The following is a 24882-nucleotide window of genomic DNA, read 5'->3' as shown; positions in this document are numbered from 1 at the left end:
CACTTTCATGACTATGATCTCTCAAATTAAGGCATTTTCAAATGGAAGCTAGAAGTGGTTTTCATTTTTTAAAAAAACATATTCTGCAGCTAAGAAAAAAATCTAGCAATTTTCTAAAAGTTGTGAGTTGCCATATTAATATAGCCAGCTTATCTGAGAAATAGATTCCTACAACCCCAATCCCAAGATATATACATAATAAAAGCAAGAGTTTATGCATACTCATTGTGTCTTTGAGCAGCCTCGGTTCTCTTCTGCAATGTGTTTGTAAGGGCAGGTATTTGGGTTGTGCCAAGTGCTTTTCCTTAGAACAGAAGCAGAGACAGTCAAGACGCTGTGTGATTTGGATGCTTCCAAATTACCAGATCATGTCCCACTACTTTCCTCTCTCACGCTATAATAGCAAATTACATAAACTTTTACAGACTCACCAGGCTATTTTGCCCTTGTTCAAGCTATTGCCTTTGCCGAAAAAGAGTGGGTCTATCTTCCAGGTACATCTGCTTTTCACTTTTAAACACTTTGGTCAGGCTTCTCCTCTAAGATTTCCCCGGCACCCCGGCACACCTTACTCTCCCGCCCAGGGAGAGCTGATCATTCCTTCTTCTGCATGATTTCATACGCGCCCTTGGAACTGCGACCATCTAGAGGGCAGAGACCATGTTTTATTTATTCATTCCCCACCACCTGGCACATGTCTGACAAGTATTGGTTTGCTCAATAAATGATAGTTAATTAAATAATTGAATGAGTAAATGGCCATGTGACATGCTGTCCCAGGTAGAAAAGGGAGACTAAACTACCGTCTACATGTGTGTTGCATTCAAGTGTCTGCATTTAGATTTCCTCTGTTTCACACCTCTGTTTGAAAGGAATGGGATTTTAATACATATCTCTGATTTCTTCCTATGAAGAATGGCATAAAAATGGTGGACACTACAGCCAGACAGAAACAAGACTTTTGTTTTTATTTGAAGAGGCCAAGTGGGCTTTGCCACTCTGTTCTTTCAACAAACCAATCTTCAAAACCCATTCAGACAACATCCCAAGAATCCTCTTCACCCAACACTGGGCCTTCCTGTATGATGCCTCCATGCTGCCCACATCAGCCCATTTCTTCTGCCAAGTCCCTCTAATCTTCACCTTCCACTCCCTACTCTCTGCCCCTAACTGAAGGCTGGCCTGTCCTGTAGGTCATGTCTACAGATCCCAAATGACAAATTGCTAATCTGATTAATCTATCTATCCCAATGAGGGAATACTGGAATGATGGCTTCCTGGTTGATTATAAGAATCACATAGATAAAATTATACTTGGCCAGACCTTGTTCTGTTGTATTCCTATTCAGTAGGTCTGGGTTTGACAAAGGATCTCTTGATTCTTTCTAAAGCATCTTCATGATTCCAGTGATGAGGCAAGTTTTGGAACTTCCTGATGAGAAGCACAATCACAGGATGCAGATTATGCTATCTAACAAAAGCCATTCAAAAAACACACTCCACTATTGTTGTCTGTCTCCTGGATGGCAAAACAGTGACTTTGCAACTCAGTGGAGAAGACAGACGGGAAACATCTTCCTTTGTAGTTGACCAGCAGAAGTCATTCCTATTCTAGTTATGCCTGCAGAATCTCCAAATGCAGTGAACTAATTTTGGGTCAGCCCCTGATCACAGAAGTGTGATTTTATTCCTTATTCCATTTATGTTTTTGCAATAGATGTAAGTTTTATACACAAGTTCATTCAGAAGCTAATAAATATATTGTACAAAAAGTCATCTCTCAGCCCTCCAGCCCCCTCCTGAAGGAGTAGATCAGAAATCCCAGTCCCTAGACAGGCACATGACTTCACTTAGACTGTTCTTTCTCAGTATCCAGTTCCAACACACCTTTCCACAACAGCCATGCTCCCTTTCCTGACTCTATAGCTGCAGGGTTCCACAGAACAGATTTCTTCTATGCTAAACAAATGACTTTTTTTTTTTTTTTTGAGACTTATTTCCCACTCACTAATACTCTCTGGGCTTCCAGTAAAATTTAAGTTTGCCAAATATCCCAAAGGAATTGAAAACCTAATTTTAGAGAAGATGGAAAGTGCACTCTCAAAGCAACTGGGAGTACCCATCCTTAACGGTAAGAGTGACAAAGGGGGAGGCACAGTGGCCCATTTCCTCAGTCTCACAGAGCAGCATCTTTATGAAAAATGAGCTCAGCTGTTAACAGCCTAGGGAGGGACCGCTATCTACCACATCACAGCCGGCAGAGAAGAACAGGATGTTATGAGTACAGCGTGAACCTCGCAGCTAGAGTCAAAACCATACTCGGCACTTCCCAGGCCTGTGTTTACCTTGTTTTCTTCAAAGTTCAAGAACTCTTCTGTTATAAAGTGTAAGTGAACGCTACCCGAGAGAAGAGCAGTGCAGAACGGATAAACCTCCTTATTTTCATTAGCAAAAAGAATGCCCACTCTGGGTTTATAACAACGTAGCACCAAAGTAGCCTGTAGCTCCTCCTTGATTCTTAAAGAACTCCTGCCTTATCTCCACTGCTGCTTGTTTGGAGCCCAAGCAATCCTCAGAGCAGATGAAGGATATGCATCAGGTCAATTAGAGATCCCCAGGCTCTTCAACTGTAAAACGAAGACGGTTGGGATTTTTCTGTTAAACATTGCCTGTCACTCAGAAAGCAAAACAAAATAAAAACAAGGGGGCACCAACAAGGAAACTGACAGTGAAGAGAGTTTAACCCTTGAAATTGGCCAGGCTTAGTAATTCCTCATTTGTTATCCTCAGTACATCTGTTTGTAAATTACAGTTAAAAATGAATGCTCAAGATGAACAATCCACCACCTGTCAGGCCTAACTTTCATCAAGTATCACTGATCACTGATAGTATGCTGGTTAAGAGCACAGAATTTTAGACATAACTGGGTTTGAATCTTGATCTATTGCTACTTGCTGGGGATCTTATGCAAGGTACTTAACTTTTCTGAGCCTGTTTCTTTTCTTAAAAAGAAATATTATAAGAATTAAATATGAGGATGCATATAAAGGATTTACTCAAGGTCTGTTACTTGAAAAGCACTCGGTAAGTGTTATTATTATTAAACTAGTATATTAATCAAGACCCAATTGGTTGTAAGTGAAATAGACCCAACACAAACTGGGTTAAACAAAAAAAGAGCAATTACTGCCACACGTAATTGAAAACTCCAGTGGCAAGTTTGGTTCAGACACGTATGGATCTAGGGGCTCAAATGAAGCCCCAGGACTTGAGGCCCATCCCTAATCCCTTCCCGCCTTTCTGCATCTGTGGCTCTACTGTGCTGTTCCGCCTTCATTCCTCTGCAGGTTCATTCCACAACAATTCCAGGCTTACATTCTCCCAGCTGAGAAGCCTTGGCTGGAGAAATCTCTGACAAGAGCTCCCTCTTTGTATCTCATTGATGGGATCCATATGCCCAACCCTGAACCAATCGTTGTGACCTGAGAGAGTGAATGCTCTGATTGGCCAGGCCTGAGTCACATGCTTATTCTGGAGCTGGGGAGTGCTGCCCACCTCACTGAAGCCACAGCAACTGAGTAGGAGAAGGAGCTTCCCCAAAGGAAGATGAGGCTGTCCTGCTACCCAAGAAAGGGGGCACAGATGCCAAGTAGATATCTCTGTAACCCCAAAATTAACTTCTCTTTTCTTAAAGACACTTGCTGGTAAATAGAAGATATCCAAACTTCACCTTCAAATTGAGAGAGCATAATCTGCAAAGGTGGAATGAATTCTTCCAGATGCCTCCTAAGGCAAAAGAAATAGCAATGTCAGACTCATAATCTCTCAAGACATTGAGTTGCCACGGGTACCCCAAAGGCCATTCCAGGAGTGGAAATGCTGTTGATGTCAAGCTAAAGGTTACCTGTAGACTGGCTTTTCTGGGTCTCCATATGAGGTCCTGGCATTTTTGAATTGGTTCTGATTCATTTGAATCTTTTAAATGTATTTTACCTCTGTATTTCACGTCGAAAAGAAGTCCGTCTGTCAGTCTGGTAACTTTTTATATGGTCCTAATTAAATCTCACTCAGAAATAGTGTGCCTTCACCCTAAGGTCCCTTCATCCTAGTATTTTATCATCTGATGAATAAAGAGGAGTGCTAAACACGTCCCCAGGTTTTTCACTTATGTGCAAACTGATTACAGCTTTTCTTAAAATTTAAACCAACTTATATGGCATATTTCTTCTGGTAAAAACAATTTGTGTACAGTTGTAGAAAAGTTAGAAGATGCAAATAAGCAGAGAGGCTATACTGTCATCCCCCCAAAGAAGCTGTTGCTAGCATCTTCATGTTTGGCCTTTTAAAGCCTTTTCTTTACCTATGATGGGATTCAGGACATGGTACCCAAATATGGCACCTTAGCATATTGACTATTTTAAGCTGAAGGAGTTTAAGAAAACAGCAGGAGCAGGAAAGTCACTCTGACCTCTTCCCTCTTCCCCCTTCTCCCCGGAAACAGGTCATAAAACCCTCATGTGAGAGACGGCCTCTCCGTACCCGGAGGAAAGGAACATCCTTATCTCTGAAGACAAGGAGATGCCAAGAAGAACCGAACAAACAGGCCTTGCTAAGTTTCTCCTGGTTTATTACAATTACCTCATACTCCTTAACCTGTCATATTCCTCCATGACCACACTCTCTTCCTCAAACCTAGTATAAAATACTCAGGTCTAATTGTTTCTTTGGATCTTCACTTCCTTATGAAGGCTCCCATGTCACGTAAAACTTATATTAAAGAAATATGTATGCCTTTCTTCTGTTAATCTGTCTTTGTCAGTTTAATTTTCAGAGCCAGCCAGGGATCCTAAGACGGTCCAGAAAAACTTTTTCCTCCCTGACACATATCTAGTTTTTTTTTTAACAAAAATGAGATTTTACTCTTTTGTAACCTGCTTGTTCTGCTACTCCATATGTCAGAATTATTAAATATTATTTCTACTAAGTTCTTTATATTAAGTGTTCTTAACGTTTGAGTGATAGACAAGTTTATGTTGAAATCCTCTGATAGCATATGAAAATGTTGAGCATATAAGCATTTTTCTGGGGAGATGATTGACAGCTTTCATCAAGCTCTCCAAGGGTATCTACAATCTAAAATCAAAAACCCCCTGTTTTACACCCTCATTTTAAATAGTAGAAATAGATATATCTGGCAGAAAGATACAGATAGACATCATGATTCATTTAATCAAATTCTTCTTGTTGGACTTTTAGGTCCATTCCAGTTTTGGGCTGTTATAAACAATACACAGAGAGTGTAACTGTTACTTTTAAGTTTAACTACATAACTTGTTTCCCAATGATACCGGCAGATATGAAATTGCTCGGAATTTTTCAGTAACACAGATTAAGGAGTTGTCACAGCTCTTAAAAGATGACATTTTACCCCGTAGAACCCTCATTGTTTGGGCAACAATCTGACGCCCTAGAACCGTGGACTGAGACAGCCTATCCTCCCCCAAGAACCAGCTTGTCCGGGGAAGAGCAACATTTCCTGCCTTTGTCTGGGTTTGTCACTAACCGTAAAGTCCTGCCCAACACCCTGGGGCAGAACTGCAGCGCCTCTGTTTACATTTTTGCGAGGACATGTGGGCAAGCCCAGGCAAAGCCAAACAGCACTCTGCACATTGATCACAGACTGAGCATCTGGTGATTCCCTTTGGGGAAAGAGAGTGATTCTGAGAGTTGGGGCGCTGCCAGTGCGAAATTCACACAGATGAAAGCAACAGGTCTCATCTCAGCAGTTTCAAGGGAGTGGAGGAAGGAGTATGCAAGCAAGAAGGTGGTGGAAAAGAAAGGGATCCACTGAGTTTGACTCATACGTATGAAGAGGTTTAAACCTGTATTTTAAAATATAGGAATTGGAAGTTGTCGAAGCAAAAGTATTCTCTGAATTCAGACATACGTTCATCCAGGGGTCTTATGAAGATGTTTACTGCAACAGTTTTAGTCACCCAAAAATAAATACTGATTGGATCTGTGTGTGTTTATAAAAGCCTATCTGGTCTGGGAGATCTAGGGCAATCAAGATCATAACAGAGACAACAAAACCAGAGCGTGTTAATCTCCACATTTTCAAGGACTAACAACACGCTTGTCCTTGTTAATGCGCCATGTGTGAAAAGCAGCTGTGGGGCTGCCATCAGCCCTCAAGTCCCCCCGAAGCAACAGAACAAGACTACCAAGTTGTTATGGGCAATTTACAATCTGAAGCTGCACACATAAGAACTTGCCTTTTTAAATTGTGGCTAAGTTTAATTAGGACTTCTAAATGGTGTTCTCGTGATTTCTGTTCCTCCCGTGGAGAAACTACAGCACTGTCCATATCAGAAGTCACCCCCAAATGCATGAAATATCAGAAACCACCCTCCCTTCCTTTAGATCTGGTATTTCCTTGGCAAGGACTTGGGCTCAAACTGACTTGCTGTAAAGTTCCTACACCACCTCATGATTAGAATCTCTCTAGCAAACTGGGAGGAAAAGTTGTTTTGCAAAAGGTTCTCACCTAACACACCTTCTAGATCCTTCCTAATAGCACTTTCCTTAGAAGCCCCATGTGTGTTATCATGCTTTCACAGACAGAGAAACGAAAACACAAAAAGATTAAACAGCCTATCTGAGATGACCTAGCATGTCATCCACCAAATGCATGACTCCTGATGACTCGTGACACACAAATGTTTCCACTGACAACTTGACCTCACCCTTGTTTCTGGGCAGAAAAATAAGGGAAATCGTTGACTGGCCCAAAAGACCTCACAATGTTATGAAGATGGCAAATTCAATCAGATCCTCATTATCCAGATCCAAATCGGGCCTGACAGAGTCTTCATTAGATCTAAAAATCCTGCCTCTTTTAGCTCTGAGTCCCCTGACTTGTTCATGTCACCATAAATTGGCTGTTCTAGAGTCAGGGAGGCTCCCGACACAGTGCTTACAGAAGATGGTCATCCTGCAGAAAATTAAAAAAAGACAGTGCAGGAGTGGCAAGTTCTGACCAAAGATATAGCCTCTCTAATGGCTTAGAAATGGGCAAAAGGAAAACCCAGTTATTTAAGCAAACTAACCAAAAAAAAAAAAAAAGAAAAGAAATTATAAAGACATTGTCCCAATCCCCATCATGGAAACTAATGTAAACTTCTCTTTTGAAGCTGAATTTTACATCAGCTAAATTCCATTTCATATAGTCTACGATCGAGGTCAGAAAAATGGCACCCTGCACATCTGAAAGAATTCATCTAACCCCAGATAAGCCATTTTCTTCTCTTTTTTCACCATAGAATCAAACTCTGTCACTTTTTTCAGACGTGGTGCCAGAGAGACCATCACTTTTTTCAGACGTGGTGCCAGAGAGACCAGCCCTTCAGATAAGCAGAGTCAACGGCCATTGAGTTAATGTGACTTGAGAGGAGCCAAAAAGCCTGCTTGCCAATGTGCGGAAGGCTTCCGCCATCAAAGTCACTCGGATGAATGGGGCATTACATTTCCAAAATGCTCCTGTCACAAATACTAATGCAGGTCGAGCACTGTGCCCGGGCCATCACAGACACTCAATGTTTATTGAATGAATAAAAGAATGATTGTTGCCTAGGACAGATAATAAGCTGTGATTGTACTGGTTAGATTCTATGCCAAAAATGTGTAAGTATCTGGAACATATTAACTCATTTGCTCCCACTATATGTGCTTGTGAACCAGGTTCTCAGATTGGCCATCTGCTAACAAGCCTGAGCTAGCGCTTAAAAAAATGGAACATTGGAAAGTTAAGTGTGTGACTGAGGTGATGGGAGAGGAAAATGAGAGACTGGAAAGATCTTGAGGTTTGGAAGAGGGAGAAGAAACCCAATAGCTAATCTCAGCATCCTTGCAGCCAGCCCAGCATGGAGGACCACACCATCCTCCAAGGGACCTGGCAAAATAGTTACCCCATCTGGAGGCACTACTGATTAGTGGTTTTCACACAAGTTCAGGAGTTCAAATCCCAGCTCTCTTGCTTCCTCGAGTTGGGACTTAGGGCAAAGTATGTAACTTCTGTTGCTCTGAAATGAGTGTAATAATTCTCTCCTTGGACAATTGTTAGGATTAAATAAGATAGTACACATACAGCCCTTAGAAGAATGCCTGGTCTCGCCTAGGAAGCACTCAATTAATGTTAGTTATTATTATTATTATTACCATGAATATCTCCACCATCTACTATCTGTATAGTAAGGCATTGGGGGTGGGCAATTTATTTCTTACCATTATAACTTCTTCAAATATAGGATAGGTAAGTTGGTTAACTGCCTCAGCAGCTGTTGCCTCTGGTCAGTATATGTACATCTGCATGAAAGAGATACACGTGTGCATTTCACATTATATTCCTGCACAGGCAGGGTACTGGTCCTCTCCCAGCCTCAGTTGCTTAACAGAAAAAATGGATTAAAATAGTATGTGTCTCATTGTGTTACTGAAGAAGGGACTTAGATGCATTGATTGCCAGATAGAGTCTAGAACAGTGCCAAGCAGATAAAAAGTATGATTATTGTTCTTTCTTTTGTGTATGTATGTGTGCGTGTATTTTTCGCATTTTTCTAGGGATGAGTACAATATTGCTAATCAATTCTCAATTTAAAAAAATACCTACTAACACATGGGTATTTACCATACAGTCGTCCCTGGGTATCCAGGAAGGATTCGTCCAGGATCCCCTGCGGATACCAAAATCTGCGGATGCTAAAGTCCCTTATAAAAAATGGCGTACATAGTGCAATGAATATGGTCGGCCCTCCGGAGTCGCAGGTTTCGCCTCCATGGACTCGGAGGGCCGACTGTTCTCGGTTCTTTCACAGTATGGAGTACAGCCACAACGCAGTTATAGAGACTCTGTATCCTCAGGTTTGCTTTCCCACTGAACTAGTCTGAGTAATAAATCCACGCCCAAATCTTGGCTCTGTGGTGAAACTGCTGTTTAATGCTGCAGTGGTGATTAAGGTCACCTAAAAAGATTATTAAAGGCATTACACTAGGTCTTGTCAAAGATGACCAGAGCTGATCACTGAATTAGCAGTCTTCACTTCCTGTGCCGCCCTGGGCATCAGACGAGAAGCGCAAAATTACGCGTCCAGCCTCAACGCCCTCAGTGGCCCTTGGGCAAGAGACTAACATGCCGGTTTATTTCCAAATTGGTAAAATGGAAGAGCTCTTTCCACCTCTGGGAAAATTTATAGGCAGGAATGGGGTGATAAGAAGAGGAAACAAGTTTTGGGTTTTTTCCCTCTGAATTTTAAAATCAGAGAGTTACCGGTGTAAGAAATGATATATATTTTTTTATTCTTATTTAAGTCTAGCCCATCTAATGCAACCAACTTTGAAAACCGAAAGTGACTATTCCTAGCATACTTCTGTAAAAGAAATATACACGTGTGTCCATAAGATATTGGGGGTGGGAAATCTATTTCTACCCCTTACAAGGTCTACTGATATACAATAGATAAGTTGTGTACCAGCCTTGCAGCTGTGCCTATGCTTAGTATTTGCATGTCTGTATGAAAGAGACAGACGTGTGCATTTCACATTTCAGCTCCTCAGCACAGTTTCCAAGCCAGGGAAACACAGGACTGGGTAATAGCAACAGCAGAGACGTCTGCTCGTTGACATGCAAATGACAATAGCAGCATTCTGCTGTGTGTAAGGAATCCCATGACTGGTTTGACCACAAGCAGGTTATTAAAGTGAAACAAGGCTATTTTGTCCCTTATGAAAAGTACTGTCCTGTCCCAGTGAGTGGCACATTCAGGGCTATTTACATTTCAACAGACAACCAACAATAAATCAATATAAACACTCCTTGAAATCCATTTTCTTTTTTGAAGAACAATAGCTGTTCAAAATCATGGGGTTAAACAAGAATCCGAATCAAGCAGAAATGATAAAAAATCCGATGTTTGGTCAATTCTGTGTATGTTAAATCATTCAAAAACAAAGCCCTGGAGTACAGTTAAGAGAAATCTCCTTTTGCAGCCCTAGAAATTGAAGCCCAACTCTAAATAATAACAATAATAGCAAGTACCTAAATGTATCATGTAATAGGTTTATCAGTATTTACTATGTGATGGAAAATACTGTTTACAAGTACTTAATGTTGAGATGGGGTATTACATAGATGACATCAGTTAATCCTCACCATTATAATCCTCATTTTATTTATTTATTTATTTATTTATTTATTTATTTATTTGCTGAGGAAGATTGGCCCTGAGCTAACATCCATTGCAAATCTTCCTCTTTTTTTTGCTTGAGGAAGATTGTCCCTGAGCTAACATCTGTGCCAGTCTTGGTCTATTTTGTATGAGGGTCGCTACCACAGCATGGCTGACAAGTGGTGTAGGTCTGTGCCCAGGATCTGAACCCACAAACCCGGGGCCACCAAAGCTGAGCATGCTGAACTTAACCACTATGCCACCGGGCCGGCCTTATAATCTTCGTTTTAAAGATAAACTGAGGCTTAAAGAAGTTCACTTGTGCAAGACCAGAAACCCAGTATATGAAAGATTCAGGTTTTTGATCCAGGGTTCCTGTCTACGTTGGAATGGGGCTCTTAACTATCACCCTCACATCCTCTCCACAGAGATTCAGTGATGGAAATGGGGTTACAACTAGTAAAACATCCTGGAGAATCAGGATATTTTCCCTAGTTTGACCAAAGATAAAAAACTATCAATCAATCTATGGGAATAGGATTAACTTTAATTTAAAAATGATTGTGAATGATCAAGTTATCCATAATAAATTCTACCATTCATTCACTTTTGCATCCAACAAATATTTATCAAGCAGTTAATCGGTGTGAGGTGCTTGCCAGAACCTGGGGCTAGAGCAGTGAACCAGACAGACACAGCTCGGACTTCATTTAATTTACAGTCCCCTGGGGGAGAGGGACATTAAAAAGTCATCTTTCATTACAATTGTGACAAGTATGCAGGAGGAAAAGGCCTCAACACAAGGAAAATAGATGAAAGGAAGACCCAACCTAGTCTGGGAAAGTCAGAAAAAGCCTCTCTGAGGAGGTAGCATGTAAGAGGCTTGGAGAGTGTGTAAGAATCAGCCAGATATAAGAAGATCAGTGTGGAGAAGGATGGGTGTATCAGGATGACTTGATCACAAGTCAAATAAAACCCAATGTAAATTTGCTTAAAACACTAACAGGTATTTATTGGGATAGCTTCAGGCACAGTTTGATCAAGGCCTGGCCTTGTTTCTCTGAGATTCTAACTGTCCTGCCAAATTTTACATGTTGGTTTCAGTCTCTTGGTTTCTATCATGATAATGTCTACCAGCAACAACCAGAGTTTATTTACTCACATTCACAGAGAGAAAGAGAGAGTTCCCTCTTTATGCTAATTAGGCTTCCCCAAACCAATCCTTCTAACCAGTGGTTGACTTAGGTCTTGGTTACCTGAACCAATCATTTTAGTAAGGAGAATGGGATTTGTATATTCTTGGACCCTATGGTGGGTCCATTTCATCCAAACCATATGGCTGCTAAGCATAGATGGGATCTATGTGGAGGAGGCAACCACAATTTCCCTTCCAGACAGAAAGCTATTCTAATCCAAGATAGAAACATGTGCAAAGAACCTTGGGTGGTTAGATTAGATGTTTGAGGATCTGATATAAGTCTCATGTGAAAAACAGAAAACGAAGACGAGAATGGCTTGAAACAAGATTGCACAGTCAGGGGAGGGCCAGATCACACAGGGGCTTGAAATTCATGTGAAAAATTTTGGAGATTTTCCTAAGGTTAATGGAGAGTTTCTGTTGTATGTGATGATCAACTGTATATATTAAAAACATTCATATATAGAAGAAAAAATTTCATCAAAAATATATATGTGTATACCTTATACATATATGGATATACATAGACTATTTTCAAAAAATATACAACAAATTGGTAAATGTACTTGTCTATAGGAAGAAGTCCTTGGGGACTAGAGGGCTGACTTAGTAGAGAGACATTTCATTGCATGTACTTTTGAACTTTTCTCTCTTTTTTAACTACATTCATACATTGTTTTTAAAATAAAAATAGTAAATTAATTGTTTCAAGGTATTATTCTGTCCACTGTGTGGAGGGGAGAATTGGAGGAGGGGAAGGACGCAAGGAGACAAGTTAGGAGGCTGCTGCCACTGGCCAGGCAGAGGACAGCAGTCACTTGGCTTCTGATGGTACAGAAACGGGAGCTGAGCCCAGCCACCGAAGACCAAGGCTCCTGCCCTTCTCCACCACCAGAGCTAAGGCTTGTATTCCTCTGGAAGTCAGACAGAGGGAGGGCAGAGTGAAATGGCTGCAGAACCGAAGTTATTTCTGAGCATGAGATGCAATGTGGGGAGAAGGTCTGAGAAAGAGCCAGAACCCAAGGAACGGTTATTAGAGGGTGATGGGAGCCTGGGGAAAAGGAGTAAGTTTTTATTTGCGCAGAGGCACAAACTTATTTGATTTACCTGAGCTCTGATATCCTCAGCTGTCAAATTATGCAAATGTAACACCTCTGAAAACGAGACTCTGCATCTGAGTTGAACTCTTGAGAGCCCAGGTTGTGGAATGGGAGCCTTGAAACCTCTCTAGCTGGCAGCCCACACCCAGCAAGAAAGCGGAAAGCTGTGCCTACCCTCAGCCTGCAGGCAGACTTCGTGTCTGTGCCACATAAAGGTGAACTGAATAGCAGGCGACATGTCCACATCGCTGCCACCGGTAAATAAAGAAATGATTACCAAACGAACGAATGTGAGCGGCAATTTTAGCAATACCTGTATGCAATTAGCAAAATAGAAAACGGATGTTGGAGGAGCAGAAAGATTCAGTCCATCGCAACAGGGACCTCTGATTATAACACGCTTCTGTCTCACTGTGCTTCATCCTCCCCATCTCACAACTCACCTCCTCCATAAAATCCCGTTCTTATCCCTCACATTGGAGGTAATCATGCCTTTTGAACCTCTTATCATTTCGTGATACTTCCCTATCTCATTTATGGGTACACTACAGCATAAGGGTAACAGGCAAGCCACCTGGAAGTTGGGTTCTAGCTTTTAGTCTATCATTTTCCTACCTGTACTAGCTATGTGACCTTGGTTAATTTACTTAACCTTTCTGTGACTCCATTTCTTCATCTGTAAAATGGAGATAATCATGTCATAGTGTTGTTGTGAGGAATGAATAGGTTAATATATATATATTTATATTGGTATATGTATATATATTTGTATGTGTATATATATTTTGATACATGTATATATTCATATATGTGTACATATTTATATATGTGTGTATATATATTTATATATTGGTGTATATATCAGTTTTGGGTACATCGTAAGCTCTGTGTAGGAATTGGTTATTATTACTATTACAATTGTGCATAATAGTTATTGCCATATTTGTTGTATCTCTTATTTAGATTATATGCACTTTAAATTATCTGTCTGACTTAGGTTCTTTTTGACATAGTATATTACTCATCTATTGCTGTGTAACAAACTACCTCAACACTTATCTGTTTAAATCAACAAACATTTATTTTCTCACAGTTTCTGTGAGACAGAAATCTGGATATGTCTCAGAGTCTCTCTCTCGAGGCTGTAATCGAGGCATCCACCAGGGCTGCAGACATCTGAAGGCTCGACTGGGGGAAGGATCCACTTCCAAGCTCACTCATCTGACTGTTGGCAGCCTCAGGTCTGCCAGATGTTGTCTGTCAGTCCTCTGCCATGTGGGCCTCTCCATAGGGCAGCTCACAACATGGAGCTGGCTTCCTCCGGTGCAAAGGCTGAGAGAGAGAGAGAGAGAGAGAGAACAAAACAGAAGTCATGGTTTTTTGGTAACCTAATTTCAGAAGTGACAACCCATCACTTCTGCTATACGTATTCGACTTGTTAGAAGTGAGTCAACAAGTCCAGCCTACACTCAAGCAGAAGGGATTACACAAGGGCGTGAATACTAGGAGGTGGTGGTCGCTGGAGTCATCTTAGAGGCTGCCTTCCACACATAGTAAGAAATCGGGACAAGTGCGTTTACTAAGTGTGTTATCCTTACTGATAACCCTTGCAATTCTGAAATCCACCCATCTAATGGACTGAACAAGGGACCTGCACAGGTAAATTACGTGTAAGAGAAACACCTCTTTGTTTGTTTATTCATTTAATAAACAACAGTTGATCCCCAGTTTTATGTCAGATGCTGAAAAATTAGGAACACTAAGATATTAAAAAATGAATTTTAGAGCTGGATAGGATCTGGCTCAACTTTCTCATTTAGCAAATAACGAATTTGAGGCTCAGAGCAGACAGACTGGTTGTCCCAAGTCACACAGTAGCACAACTGATGCCAAGACACATATCTCCTGATTTGGAGCTGTCTCCTGTTCTGATAGAATTGTGGGGGTTCCCTGCCACATCGTCCTGTGCAATCAACCCCCCCACTTATATTTCTGTGAATTAAACCATAGAGAAGAACTGAACCAATGGGACATCCATTCTCTTTAGATGCTTGTAACTTTATTAAATTCAGTCATTTATATTAGGACATTCTTTAAAGACACACTATAATCCCCAAAGTTCCTACATTCCTAACATCGATCCTCACTGACTCCATTTCCCCCGTCTCCCCTGTTGTTCCTTGTACTGATATTTTATTGAAGCTTCAAAACATCACCTGACAGAGATAAGGAGTTAGACATCACTTGAGTTAGACAACCTCAGAGAGGCTGGAACAAAGGTCCTCAGAGAAAGAAAAAAATGCCTTTCTGCTGGAGACACAAACACAACTTGCCCCAAACCATCCGAGCTACCACTCTCTCCTTTAGCTTCTCTATTAAGGCTGATGTTTCTTCGTTGCTTTGTTTTGCTTCCCTTCAACCAGACAGCAATGCTTACATGTGTCAGATTCCACAATGCCACTTTCCCCTTGTGGAAAAATGAAATATCCCCCACCCTGTTCATGCCTGGGAATGGAACGCACTTCAAGAGGCAAAGACAAGAATTTCATGCAGTATAAATAGACTCCATCAATTCAAGGAATGGGTGTTGACACGGAAACATTGACAGGTAATTATCAAAAGTACCTTAGAAAAGCAAGTTTCTGTGGACAATAGCTGCAATTTATTATTATTATTGTTGCCAGCCTCTCTGATGGTCTCCATTTATGATTCCAGTAATCTTGTCTCTTTTGATGAATCTACCTTTTGGTTTTCATGAAGGTGTCAGTGCATTAGACAAAAGGCCTGCTGACTAGGACAAAACCCACGGTCACCTGACAGAGGAAAGCAGAACCTGATACCCGTAAGCCAAAACACAATTGTCCCTGTGGGCTGAAAATGTGTATGTACAGAAACACACACACACAAATACACACACACACACACACACACACACAAATTGTTCTTGACGGTCCTGGAGATGATGTTAGGAATCTCTGAGTCAGGTTAAAATGGAATAAGTCAAGTTTGACAGTTCTAGACCACACATAGCTGAAACCAGCCACTTTCCACGCCTACTGACATCTTTATGTCTGTTTTGTTGTGATTCTGCTGAATTTCCAGACTGATCCGAAAGGAGTGAGAATCTCTCCTTCAAAAATTCTCAGTCCCCTTCCCCCGGCTGGAGCTCCTGAGCTGCACATGGTGTGCCTCAAAACATGATCTATTGCTAGACTGTCTGCTCCGATGCTTGACCAGCTCCGTCTCAAAACCTTCCCAGCCCCTATGGGGTGGGGAGGGGAGGAGGAAGTTGTTTGTCACTCTGTCAACAGGGGTGTGAGATAGACGCAACGTATGAGCCACACAGACCGAGCACTGGGTGTTTAGGTAAACACTGCAGTAGGTTCTTCCTAAAAAGTCGATCCCCCAAGATATGTGGGGTTTTTATCAGTCTAGCATCCTGGGCCTGTGACGCAATCTTGGAGAGTTCTCCAGACTAATAACCTTTCACAATCATATCCACAACAGAGAAGGGGAAATGGGATTTTCCCAGGGCTCAAGGCTGAATGACTATAAAAAATAAAAGATAACAATTCAAATACACTTAAAATAGAAGAAAAGATAAATGGAAATTAAACTCCCCCCACTCCCAAAATAGGAAAAAAGTTAAGCCTGTGTGTCCCAGGAAGGAAAGAAACTTTTAAAAGAAAAGCTCAGATTTAAAAATATATGCAGAGGGGCCGGCCCGGTGGCACAAGCCGTCAAGTGGGCGCACTCTGCTGTGGCGGCCCGGGGTTTGCCGGTTCGGATCCCGGGCGCTCAGCGACGCACCGCTTGTCAAGCCATGCTGTGGCGGCATCCCGTATAAAATAGAGGAAGATGGGCATGATGTTAGCCCAGGGCCAGTCTTCCTCAGCAAAAAAAGAGGAGGATTGGCATATGTTAGCTCAGGGCCTATCTTCCTCACAAAAAAATAATCATCATCATCAAAAAATATATGCAGAGCATTAACTATAAGGTAATGAGGAAAAGCTATTTTCTTTTGTTTTTTTTTGAGAATTCTTTTTTTTTTTTTTTATGAAGAAGATAAAGATCAGCCCTGAGCTAACATCCATGCCAATCCTCCTCTTTTTGCTGAGGAAGACCGGCCCTGAGCTAACATCTATTGCCAATCCTCCTCCTTTTCTTTTTCCCTCCTTTTTCTCCCCAAGGCCCCAGTAGATGGTTGTATGTCATAGTTGCACATCCTTCTAGTTGCTGTATGTGAGATGCTGCCTCAGCATGGCCGGACAAGTGGTGCGTCGGTGCACGCCCGGGGTTCCAAACCCGGGCCACCAGTAGCAGATCTCGCGCACTTAACCGCTAAGCCACGGGGCCGGCCTCGAAAAGCTATTTTCTATTTGTCAGAAATCAAAAGTATGTGCATTCTGGATAAAGATTTTGCTACCAAACCATAAATAGCCATGCAGTATGAAACCTGCTGTCCGTATTATGTAGAGACTTTTTAGTCTCTAGTTGGTCTAAGAGAAAAGGTAAAAGTGGAAAATAGATTTTTAAAAGAAGTTATCTTTTCCCCTACGCAACCTCCACTCCCACCCACGTGTACTCACTCAAGGAAAGAAAATATTTTAAAAGAAAGAGCAAAACTAGAAATTACATCCACTGTAATAATCCAGCTTGTTTCCTGTTCATTCCTTCCTTCATTCATTCACTCAACAAGCATTCAGAGAGCTTCCCTTTTGGCTGGGCACTGTAATAGGAAATAGAAGATGAGTAAGTTACACATAGCCCCCACCCAGAGGAGCTCATCTCCTAGTAAGAGTGACACACACATAAACAAATAATTAGTCTCTAAGTGCTACATAAAGACACAGAATTATTGGAGCCCAAAGTGCTGATTGGCTAACACTAGGGGACTTGAAACCGTCTTGACAGAGGATGTGACATTTAAGCTGAGTCTTAAAATACAAGTAAGAGTTGGCTAGGTGGCAAGGTGGGAATTCTGCACGCATTTCAAAAAAGATGAGGCGTTTGCTTTGATTGAAGGAGAGCGTTCATGGGGACGGATGGAAGAGGTGGTGGGAGATGTGGACAAGTAGGGGCCAGTCTAATTGACTCAGATGTCCTGCTGAGGCATTTGAACCTTACCCCACAAACAAGAGAAAGCCACCAAGGACTCTTAACGAGGAAAGATTTCATTTTTATTCAAGTAATTCAGGTCGTATCACAGAGGACAGATGAGAAGGTCCAGTTATAATCAGCATTTTACATAGCTACTCAGAATGGCCCAACCTAGGCCAACTCCAGTTTCTGCGTAAGCTGAATCCCCTATGTTACAATATCTCCCTTTTCTGTAATCTCTATCCCATTCACCTTTATTTATCTCCTTCTAATCATTCATTCAGCCAGCCCTGGTGGTCTAGTGGTTAAGAGTCAGTGCTCTCACCACCAGAGCCCAGGTCCATTCCCTGGTCAGGGAACCACACCACCCATCTGTTGGTTGTCAATCTGTGGCAGCTGTGTGTTGCTGTGATGCTGAAAGCTATCCCACCAGTGTTTCAAATACCAGCAGCGTCACCCATGGTGGACAGGTTTCAGTGGAGCTTCCAGATTAAGACAGACCAGGAAGAAGGCCACTCACTTTTGAAAAATTGGCCATGAAAACACCATGAGAAGAGGGAACAAAAAGACTGGGCAGGGTTCCATTGCTGTATAGGAATCGGAATCAACTCCGCAGCACTAACAACAATCATTCATTCGATCAGTCATTTCGTCACTCAACAAATATTTATTGAGCCCTTACTAAAGTGTCAGGCCCTGCGTAGGGGCCAGCAATTATGGTGGCAAGTGAGAAGGACACTCTCTGTACCCTGGCAAAGCTTATAGTCTAGCAGGGCTGACAGATTGGTTTAAATATAAGTAATTGCAATGTTGCATAATGAGCAAAACGAGGGAAGTTATGGGGGCTTCCCTGAGGAAGTGATGGTTAGCTTGTGACCTGAAGGATGAGTAAGATTTAGCCAAAGTGCGTATGTTGGAAGGAAGAGGAGGAAGAGGCAGACATTGCCCAGCAAGTGGAAAATAACTAAAGGCAGGAGAAAGCACGATCCTTTGGAGGAAGTGAAAGGCGTCTCCCATGCCTGGAGAGTTGAACACGCTGGAGAGATGGGCTGGAGTTAGAGCCTGCAGGGCTGTGCTAGCCAGGTGCGTTAATCCAGTAGGCAAGGCTGGGCGGCAGAAATAAAACCCCAAAGCTCAGTGGCTTAACCAACAAAGATTTATTTCTGTCAAGTAAATTCTAATGCAGGTCAGATGACGCTCCAGAGCAGTTCTTCTCCACAGGGTGTCTCAGACACCCAGGATCCCACCATCTTCAGATGTTGCCATCCCAGCATGTGGCTTGCAGGGTCACTACAATGGGTGAAAAGAGTGTGCGATGGTGGCACAGCACGTCTTAAACGCTTTGGCCCAAAAGAGGCACTCATTCGCTGCTGTCCAGAACTAGTCACAAAGACCCCACTAACTGCAAGAGAGGCTAGAAAATATAGGAAGCGCGTGGACAATTTGGTGATCGCCAATGTCTCTGACAAGGACTAGCGGGCTTTATCCTAAAGATAATGGAGAGCCACCAAAACCTTGCAAGCAGGGGACTGCTCGGATCAAGTTGATGTTGTAGAAATTACCATAGCTCTATAGTGGAGACTGAATTGGCTGGACAAAGAGACAGCAGTTAGGATATTTTTCAGAAGTTCAAATAAGAGAGGATAGTAGCTTAGAATATAGTGGTGGCAATGTGCCAGTTTAATAAATACCTAAATCCAAGATCCAACGTCCATTGGTGATAAAAACTCTCAATAAAATGGGTATAGAAAGAAAGTGCCTCAACATAATAAAGGCCATATATGACAAACCCACTGCCAACATCATACTTAACAGACATTTTTATAAGAACCCTAACAAGGAAATTGGTTTAAACTAGTTCTTGTTACTAAGAAGAATTTTCTTAAAAACAACAATAACAGAATGTGTAAATGATTGGCTGAATTTACCTAGTAGTTTAAAAGATTATAAATAGCTGAATTCTCATCCTATATGTTGGGGAGCAGGATATTCTGGATAGCAAAGGTTCTTTTGGTCTGGTTCTGTGGAATGGGGAAACAGGGTAAGAAACACCTGGTAATATCTGATGGAGGATCTTGAAGTTGAAACTAATGTTGAGATGAAGGATGTGTGCAGAGCAGAGATTCAAATGGGGAGCTGAGCAATAAATCAGAAAAAGGATACATGATTTTTCAAAACCAGGTAGGTGAGTCAGAAGCCAGAGTATGGCACCAAGGAGCAGAAGGATGGACAAATGACAACAGGGAAGAGTGGCTGAGGCCAAAAAGTGGATGCTCCAAATTGCTTTGATATGCTTTCAGTAACCTGGAGCCTTGGAGGTACAACTGCAATTATAGAGCTAGAGGGAGGGTAAGCAATAAACATTCCTCCAAGTCATTTCTCCATCGTCATCCCCTTACCGTGTCCAGGGCAGAACTCTTTTTTTTTTTTATTTCAGTTTTATTGAGGTAAATTGACTTGATTACACATAGCCCCCACTCTTCTCCACCTCAATAAAATAACCCACCATGCACTCAAGTCCTCTAGCAAGGAGCCCTTCTTGATTCCTTTTTCGTCACATACCACCTCTCCACGTCCAATCCATCAGCATGTCCTTTACTCTGCTCCAAAATATGGCCTCATTCCATCCATTTCTTGTCACCTCCACTGTAGTCCAAGCCACCTCATCTCTTGTTTTGACTTCAGCGATAACTTCTTAACTGGCTCCCATTTTCTGCTCCTGCCCCCTAAATTGTATTCTCACAGCAGCCAGAATGATCCTTTTGAAACATAATATAATCATAGTACTCCCTTCCGGTGGCATCTAATCCCACTTAGAATAAAACCATGGCCTACAATGTCCTTCAGTATCCGGCCTAAGCCTTCCTTTCTGATCACATCTCCAACTCTCCCACATATCCATTACTCCAGTCTTCTTCTTGTTCCCCCAGACATGCCAAGCTTATCCATTGCGCTATCCCTTGCCCCTACTTGGAATCTCTTCCTACTGATCTTTGCAGAACCATCTGCTTCTTGTCATATAGGCCTCAGATTAAATATCACCTCCTTAGACAGCCCACCTCTGAACATCTGATCCAAAGCAGCCACTCATTACAAAAGAGTGAATCTATTTTGATGCTCTGCATATACTTTTTACTTTCAAATATTTGCTGCCTGAGTTATGTTCATGGTGGTGTTACTGTGTTGTCATCATGGTTTACTGTCTTCTTTCCTCCATTCTTGACGCCCAACTGTCTCTTCTTTCCTCTGTACCTGTCTGACGGCTCCCTCTCTGTTCTCTTCTTAAAACAATTCCCTTGGCTTCTCCACACTATTTCCATGCTGCTTCTTTCATGCCTCTACCATCTCTTCCTTATCACATAGCTTTTGCAGTTTGCCTCCCCCTCCCACTAAATATTGATGTGCCCAGGTCACTGTGAATCCTTGGCTCCCTGCCTTTCTCTCTCTATCCTCTCCTTCTGGCTGATTTCTTCTCCTTCTAGGACTTCAAATGTCCCCTAGAAATAGATTTTTCTTTAAATCTACACCTCCAGCCTAGAACTCTTCCCCCCATCTGCATATACTTGGATATCTCACAAGCACTTCAAACTCAGCATGTCCAAATCTGTAAGGCACTTAGTAGTTCCCCCACTTTACAATAAGGAACCGGGACTCAGAGTTCAGACAGTTTACCTAAGAGCACTCAACTAGGGAAAGGTAGAGCTGGAATTTAAATACAGTTCTCTGGGACACCAAAGCCCCCATTGTTCTACCATGTCATCTTGTCATTGTGTTACAACAGTAGAAAGCTGAAATTAGCCAAAATGTCTTTCTAGAGAACAGTTTAATATACTATGGAATGGCCAAAAATGACATTTTATGTTGCTGTTGGAAAAAGTCCTTTTGAAGTACGGTTAATGGAGAAATGCTCACGACATACATTAAATTTTTTTAAAGTGAGACATAAAACTATATATCGTAAGATCCTAATTTGGTTCTTATAATTATGATTAGAATAAAGTCTGGAAAGAAAACAAAAAACTGCTATCTTCATATGGTGGCATAATTATAGTTTAAATAATGGTCTTTTTTTTTTTTCTCTACCAGCATTCATTCCTGCTTTCCCTTAGTAGCCTCAATTTCCTTTTGGAAAATCACCTCTTCCTCATGGTGTATCTTGATGGACTAATAATCGAGGTTCCTTGCTCCCTATTAGGGAAGGTGAAGAACGTCTCTGGTGGTTCCTTGGCTCACCAACCCAGTATAAGCCAAGGACCTTGATGCATCTTAAGATGAGCTAATAAGACGTTTTAGTTGAGTTACATTGGGACAGAAAAATATCATATTTCATTCAATCCTATAGTGGCACCTGAACTAAGCAATCAAGTTCCTCCTACACTAGTGTCTAGAGCTGCCCTTCTTCTTGTCCTATTTCTTTTGTTTGTTTGTTTGTTGTTGTTGTTGTTGTTTTTGATTAAGGATTTTTTTGTGTGGTTTATTGTGGTAACATTGGTTTATAACGTTGTATAAATTTCAGGTGTACATCATTATACTTCTATTTCTGCATGGATTACATCATGTTCTCATGTTCACCACCCAAATACTAATTACAATCCATCTTGTCCTATTTCTAAACTGGTCCTCTGGCCTCCTGTCCATTCTAGAAGTTTCCTTATATCCTTTCAATAAATTTTCTTTTCTTGGCCAAATTAGCTCTTGTTGGTTTTTGCTACTTACAACCAAAGAATCCTGATGCATGCCAATATTTTCTATTTTCTACAAGAAACACATTTTTGTCTTTATATTCAAAAATAAAGATATAAATGAAAATTAAAGATCTAGTAACAGTCAAAACAGTAAAAGGTACTGAAATAGGTTTGACTATAAGAAACCTGGGTTAAATGTGGGGCTTGACCTCTCCTACTCCATCACTGGTCCTAGTAAATCACCCGCTCCATGTTGTCATCTCACAGTGACAGCAGATCAATAGCATTACCTTCCTATACAAACAGAAAATATTTTCATTTATGTTTATGATAAGTTTATGGTCAATGAGAGCCTACCAAAGCAAGACTTGGCTTATATTGGAAAGAAAATATATTCACTTTTTCATTTGATACATTTATGAAATGCTTCCTCCATGCCATCCAGTGGGTACACAAAAATGAATGACACCCAGCTTCTGCTCCGTAGATGTTTCTCACTGTGTAATGAGGCAAATGCATAGCAGATAAATTGCAATAAAACATGGTAAGTGCTACTGTGGAGATATGGACAAAGTGCCAAGGAATCTAGAAAAGGAAGGAGATGAGCTGTCAGTTAAAAGATTCTAAATACTAGAAAGAAAATGACAGAGACCCAGCACATACTGTTTTAGCTAAAAAGTGTGCTATAGACAACTGTGAACACACACTTGTTTGCAAAGAGAATGATCACTCCAACGAGAAAACACATAAAGCAAGCTATTATCCTTTTAGTGGTAAAACCATATTAAAGGCTGTGATTTCCATTTCTTTTTTAAATGCGTCTAATAAACTGTCGAAATAATTTTGTGTGTTAAATCTCTTTAAAACACATTGTAGGATCCTTACCATCGACTTACTTTAATAAAATGAAAGAAATTCACCTCTGGCACCTCCTTCTAATCAACCCCTTCAGTATTTACCTTAGCTTTTCCAAAATCCATTCCCTATTTTCTCAGTACCAAGGGTACTAAAAGATGACCTAGAACTTCCCACTGAAGACCCACCCAGATTCTGTCTCCATTCCGTGGGTAGGATGAATCAATTTCTGCGGAATCTTCACATCAATTTGTACTTATTGTAGGTTTCTTTCTCTCAAGGCGTCATCTCATCCCCACCCACATCAGCATGTTGGCAGAGGCTGTGGCTCACTGTGTCACTGCTTCCAGTGACATGTTTGCATTTGGACTGAAACCTTCTGGAGAAAATATCTCAACCAAGAGAAAGAATAACGATCTTGCTAGTGAAAACTATGATACAGATAAACCAGAAAACCCAACACAACCCTAGACCCTGCTCTTGGAGAGTCTAGTTCAGTGGTTCCGATGCGAGGCCTTAGAAAAATAAATCCATCTGTATAAAAAATATCTTTTAAAAAAAATCCTTCTACCTTGGAAGACACTAATCTTGAGGGAGAACTTTAGGCACCTAAGGAATAATGAAATAAATAGGCACTGCATCTTACTCTAATATAACCACATAAGTTCCAAGCAAAAATAAAGCCCAGGAACATACAAATGTAGGTGCTTGGGGACAAGCCACAGGTGGAGGTGTTTGTGTCTGGTGGCCTCCTGCTTCCCCTGTTTGCCCTTCTGGCATCACCTCCAGTCCTCGCTGGAGGAAGCAAGCAGTGATGGCAGAGGACGAGCTTTGGAATCACACAGCCCTGGGTTGATAAGTGGACTCTGCCACTTACTAACAGTGTGATCTTGGGCAAGTTACTACGTGTCTCTGAACCTTAGTCTCCTCATCTGAAAAATGAGAATAGTAATTTCTGCCTTGCAGTGCTCTAGGGAAACTACATGATGTCACGTAAGCATCTGACACACAGATGATGTTCAATAATTGGTGGCTATGAGTACACTTGCAGTCATGCTTTTGCTGACAGTAGCAACACACCCAACCCTGCCCTTCCCCCCAAATAACATATGGTTCAAACTCTACAATAAACAGACAAACAGGTCTACACCTTCTTTGATGGTACTCTGTAAACTAATTCATACAAACTGGAAAATGCCAGGTGATGGCCTTGTGCTGCAAAGAGCCTTTGCTGAAAAGATGCTTGGAGAGTCGATGCCTGAATTTAAAGAAGTATGTGTTATCTCCTGCTGTTCTGTCACATCAGCTGTTCCAGAACAACTGGCACTGTCACATATCTACAGAATTATCCACACCAGGTACCGATGGGCTCCCAAGCTTACAAGAAAGGGTGAAAGGAGCTAGCCTCAAATCTCACCACATACACATCCGACCACTCTGTGTGGCCCAAGGGCATGGAGGTATATGTACACGTGAGGAGATTTTAAGGAGGATTTCCATATGCTGTTTCCATATCTATCCTTCACTCAGACAGGAACCCTAAGTGTATTTGTTACTCATCCACATTTTTAGAATTGGAAAACAGGACAGCCGAGAAGGATCTTAGAAACTGTCCAGTGCAGCAATTCTCAAGGTGTGTTCTGTGGACCAACTATGGGACCCCAAAGATGGGGCCACAAACCTGCCTTTTTTTTTTTTTCTTAATTTTTTTGTTTATTGC

The sequence above is a fragment of the Diceros bicornis genome, chromosome 25 (genome assembly GCF_020826845.1).
Source record: "Diceros bicornis minor isolate mBicDic1 chromosome 25, mDicBic1.mat.cur, whole genome shotgun sequence".
Lineage (NCBI taxonomy): Eukaryota > Metazoa > Chordata > Mammalia > Perissodactyla > Rhinocerotidae > Diceros > Diceros bicornis.
This window is presented reverse-complemented; position numbering follows the sequence as displayed.